Raw genomic sequence first — 6,041 nt, forward strand, 5'->3', positions numbered from 1 at the left:
ACTCCTTTAATATTAAATTTTCACGACTCTACACTCATTTTTAAGGAGATCCCCTTTAGATAAAAGAGGTCATTAGTGTATCAAAACATAACTCTAAATAAAGGTTTGAAAAACAAAATAACAAGTAGTTTATACTCTTTAAGTGCATAACACATTTTAGATCTAACTACAAATATTCTGGAAAATGAAAAACCTTTGGTTAAGTTTCCTTAGGTTTTTTAATTATTAAATTTAGGAACTTTTTTCATATAAATATGTCACATGATTGCTAGAATCCAAAAAACAATACTTTATATACAATTTATATGATTTGAACTCAAGTGATTATTAATTTATTATTTTTTAATAAAATTATTCTAAAAATTTATAGCCAAAACCATGCAACGCATAGACATAATTCTAGTATACATAAAAGTGGAACTTAGCTAACACCTCCACATGTTTCCAACAAAAATTGTTCATGCTTCAAATCTATCCTCCTCAGGGTTAAACTTAAATTTAAACACATGTTTGTGTTAACTAATGAAGCATATATAATAATAGAGTATTCACATTAGCCCGTACAAAAATTTATGTCTATTTTAGTATAAAATCTTACTTTTTCTATTTTACGTACTCATTTTTCAAAACACTACATATATATATATATATATATCAGATTATCTATTTTATACTATATTTTATTAAAATATTAATTTTTCTTGATTTTTTTAATTGTTTCTCTTTCTTCAATACAAAAACCATCATCTACTCTTTTCCTTCATCCTTAAAATATGTAAATAAATAATAAAAAACTGAATGTAAAATAAATAGTATTAGTGTAAATTTACACATGACTACTGTAACAAACTTATAAATTAAATTTACACAATTATACATATTTATGTGAGTGCTCTTATCTTTTTCAAACCCAATATACACCACCTAACCTAAGGTACCTATAACTAAGTTTTGCCATGTACCTTTTAGTGTCTACCTTTTTTAATGATTGAGAGTGATTCAATAATAAGACAAATTAAGGACACAAAAGTAAATTAAGAACTTTAAAATTATCAATCAAATTGTACTTCCACTAACAACTCCACACATAGTTTCCTTTTCAAAAAAAAAAAAAAACTCCACACATAGTTACATCTCCATATAAAAAAAGCCACATTGCAAAAATAAAGGATTGAAAAAAGAAAGTTAAATAAAAAAACCAAATTCCATAAATTAGGATACATATTTGATAATTTATATTTAGATTATAACTACTTGCTGCGCGTTACAACTAAAATGACACTTCAAAAGAAAAGTCGGTAATCATGCTCATAATATGTGTGAAGAGGATAGTTCTTATTATTTGTATGCGATGTTTAATGGATCATTGGATTTGATCAAGTCTATATAACTCTTTCTTTCTCATTAAAAAAAACTTAAACATTGTTTTAATATACACTAAGCATCTTCACACACACTTTTGCATGTGTTCAAAGGATTTTTTTTTTCCAACGTTTCTTTTCAAACTAATTTGGAGAGAAACCATTCAAACTCTTATTATATCTTTTTGTTGGACATAAATTTTAAAAATTTAACCATTGGATTGCATTTTCTTTTTGTTCTTAACACACTTGTCGAATTTCATTCAAATCAAATGTTATTTAATATTCGACCAATAAAATTGTTTTTTTTATACATAATTTTATATCACAAAAACTTGAAATTAAAATATTTGATTGATGACATAACTATTCATCTTTCATCATTTTGAAATTTTGCAAGCATGAAAGATAAAATAAAAACATGCAATTCAACAATTAAATTTTCAAAATTCACATTCAATAGAAAGATATATATGAAGAGTTTGAAGAGTTTATTTCCAGAGAAAACTTTTTCTTTTTTTTACCTTAGTGTTTTAAAGTAAAATTTTAGAGTTCTTTTTTTTTTTTTTTTTTTTTTTGAATTTCAAAATATGGTGAAAGGGTGCAACAAGATGAAAAATAAAGTTAAATTACATGTAAAAATAACTAAACATGTAGCACTTTTAGGCTAAAATGTACTAACATGCTAAGTAACTAAAAATAAGTAAATAATTAGAAATAAATTCTATAATGAAATTGTGAAGAAATTACTCGATGTTAGTAGCGTATATAACACTAGAAATACTCAAATTTGAGTATTCCTCAAGTTGAAGGGCGAGTTATCAATATTTTCATCTACAATATAAATAAAAATAAAAATATGAATATATATATATATATATATAAAAAGTTTTCTAATCTCTACCATACCTTCATTAATATAAATTTATGGTTAAAATTAAATCAACAAAAATAAGGAATTCTAATAATTAAAAAGCAATAGTAATGTAGGGCTTGGAGCGACTGGGAGTTTTTATTTGGTTGATCGCGTACTTGCTTTATTGGGCTCAAGTAGTTATATTGGGCCTCTTTGTTAATCGAGTTAAATTTGGTCCAGCTCCCGGGCTTTATTTTGGGTGCATTCTTTTTTAAAAGACCAAACCATGGCCCATTTTAGTTTCTAATCTTTCTTTTTTTGGGGGGTGGGGGTTATGGTTCCAAAATAATGGATTTTAAATGGTCTAACAGAAGATCAAAGCAAATATTTGATATGACTTCTGAACAGATGTATTATCTTCCTAACTTTCAACAAATAAATCCCTCTTTTCACCACAAATAAATTATATATTCAGACCATATATTTATTCAATCTTTAGGAAAAATTTTCTATTTATGAATAATGAGCTAACTCTTGTAATCAACAACTGCCCGTATATTACTTGTAGTGTTAGAACATGTAAACAAGACGAACTCATATAATCAACAAGTGTTAGTGCCTTATTCTAAAGAAAAAAAAAAAAAAAAACTAGTGTTAGTGCCAATACACTACCACTCTTGTTAGTTTTGTAAATAAGCGTGAAGTAACTAAAGCATCATATATCTACTATCCTAAGGAGTTTACATATATATATATATATATATATTCACGTTTTTACCAAGTTTTTTTATATTCTTGAATATTTATTGTGTGCAGTTACATTTCTAGCTATTGTAAAGCCCATATACATGTATTTGCTTCTAACTTCCATGCCCTTATCTCTTGTTAGCCCGTTTAAGCCCAAGTTAGGCTAGCGTTTGGCACTGTGAGGTATACAACCAGCAGTGGCGGAGCCAGGAATTTATATTTGGGGGGCCATGTATAAATTTTTTTTTTTTTTGTGTGTGTATGAAATGTCAAATAGTAATATATAATATTTCATAACTGAGTATGTATAAACCAAAGTATATTTAATTAAAATTAAGCAATCATGAGACAAAATTAAAAAAAAAATGATTTAATATCTTTAATCAACTATAAAATGGGCAAAGTCGCAAAACATACAATAACATAAAAGCTAAACATCTTTGTTCAAAACTGTAACCTACGCTCTTTAAGAGATCTAAAGTCATCAAGTATTGAGTCAGTAGTAAAGCTCTCAGCAATTTCTTTTTCAATGTAGACAACTAAGTTATCTGAATTTGCCCATGACCTAAATTATCAAATTAAATTATCACTTATTAAATAAAAGACAAACAATCATTTAAATGTCAATACATAAAAAAATATAGAATAAACAACAACTAAATACATGAATATATATATATATATATATATTTATTTATATATATATTGTCTATAATATATTGATTATTATAATAATAAATAATATATTATAAGAAATTTAAAAAAGAAAGCAATGAAAAAAAAAAAAAAAACAAATACCTAGAGCACGGTGACACAGCACACAAGCTGTCAAACACAAGCACAAGCACAAGCACAAGATGCTTCACAAAATTGAGTCACAAATTGAGGGGCCCACAGCTGTAGCCTACTGACAATTGTAATAAGAATGGTACAAAATTAGTCACTTTTTATGGCCTCAATTCAACACATATCACGTTTACCCAACAAAAATTGAACACAGTACATATATATTTAACTAATTCTAGAAAGTGCAGAATAAAGAGACAAAACCTTTACCTTTAAACAAAGAGACAAAAATTTTACTTTTAAACAAAGGGATGAGAAGGAAAGATCTAAAATCTGAAAAGATTAAAAAAAGAAAAGAAGAAGGGGGCAAAGACAGTGCAGTGACTGTGGCGAGAAGGACTGAAGGAGGCTGAACTGCTGAAGGAAAAGAGAAAGAACTGAAAGAAGAAAAAGAAGAAGAATGCAAAGCCTAAGTCCTCAACGGAGACAGAGACAAAGAGAGAGAGAGAGAGAGAGAGAGAGAGTCACCTGTTGAAAGATTTTTTCTGTTCTGCAACTGCAAGACTGCTGCAACTGTGTGGCGGCGTGTGGGAGAGACAAAGTTTCAGACTTTTCAATTTTTTTTGCCGTGTACAAGTAAGACCTAGATACATTGGGATGAAAATTAGAATTTTTTTTCTCTTTTATTTGTTGAGATAATTGTTTTTTTGGCCTAATATGTTGTGGTAATTGTTAATATATCTGTATTTGTTTTAAAGATGCTAAATATGTAATTATTGTAATTTGTTTACATGTATTTGTGGATTATATTTTATTGTACTGAAAATTGTATTTATTTTTAGACTTTATATAGGTATATTATCAGGGATGGGGGCCAAAATGACAATTATTTAAGAGTCTTCAAATTATTTAAGATATTTTAAAAAAAAAAAAATTTAGGGGGGCTAAGCGGAAAAATTTTGGGGGGGCCAAGGCCCCCCTCGGTCCTCACGTGGCTCCGCCACTGACAACCAGAAAAGTGGTTTTAGATACAAATATCTAAAAGCACTCACAGCAGTAGTACTCTATTGGTATATTGCTATAATTTAGCTACTCAAACACCAAAATCATGCTCCAACAATGGAGCTAAATCTATTTTTTTTTAGCTCCATTACTATAGAGGTGCACTGTTCATGAGAGCTAAACAAAAAAAAAATATTATTTTACTCCCAGGTGGATTAAAATAATAAAATTTGGTTCTCTCTCTCAGTCACTCTGTGCCTCTCTCTCCCAGTCACTCCAGAAGCTCTCTCATTCACTCCGTGGTTCTCTCTCTCTTAGTCACTCCGTGTTGCTGCCACGCCGATCAACACTTTTTTTTTTTTCTATGGGCTGTGGTTTGGTGGTGGTTGTGGTTGTGTGGGTAGATTAGCGTCGGTGGGTGGCTAGGCTGTGGGTCTCTCAATCACTCCAGGTCGCCGCCACGCCGATCAGCACTTTTTTTTTTCCTACTATGGGCTGTGGTGTGGTGGTGGTGGTGGTGGTGGTTGTGTGGGTAGATCAGCGTCAGTGGGTGGCTGGGCTGTGGGTGGGTTTGTGGGTAGATCGGTGTGTTCATGGTGGTGGCTCGGGTGGGTTTTGTGGTGGTGGGTATGGGTGTTGCCTGGTGGGTCTGGTAGATCGGTGTGTTTGTGGTGGTGGCTCGGCTTGCTTGATTTTTTTTTTCTTTGTTACGGGCTGTGGTGGTGATGGTGGTGGTGGTGGTTGTGTGTGTGTGGCTGTGATGTATGTGTGTAGTGAATATATTATTTTATTATAGTGAAATTGATTATTTTATTATAGTAGATATATTATTTTATTGTGATATTTATATTATTTTATTGTTTTGAAAGCTAAAATAGATCCACTACTGCAGCATGTGTATAGGTAAAATAAATAAAGTAACTTTTGGTGGAACTAAAAAACTAAATTTTTAGCTCCACTGATGTGGATGCTCGTTTAGAATGACATCATACAACAAAGAAAATTACTCCTTGTATTAAAAGAAATGTAATTCTTGAACTTTGTTTTTTTTGGGAGTTTAAATGTACTCCGTGAATTTATTTGGCCCTTATTAGCGGTTGGTTTACAACTACAACCTTTTGTAACTTTTTTATTTACTAATTCTGAATGGTAATAGAGAAAGATATGGGAATTCAGGGAGGACAATGTATGCAAATTGGAATTCGAAGATAAACCAACCCTCCAAACCCATTAAAATTAATCCAAAAGGGCTTGGAAAAAAGGCAAAATCAATTCAAAAGAACGGGTAA

The sequence above is a fragment of the Quercus robur genome, chromosome 4 (genome assembly GCF_932294415.1).
Source record: "Quercus robur chromosome 4, dhQueRobu3.1, whole genome shotgun sequence".
Lineage (NCBI taxonomy): Eukaryota > Viridiplantae > Streptophyta > Magnoliopsida > Fagales > Fagaceae > Quercus > Quercus robur.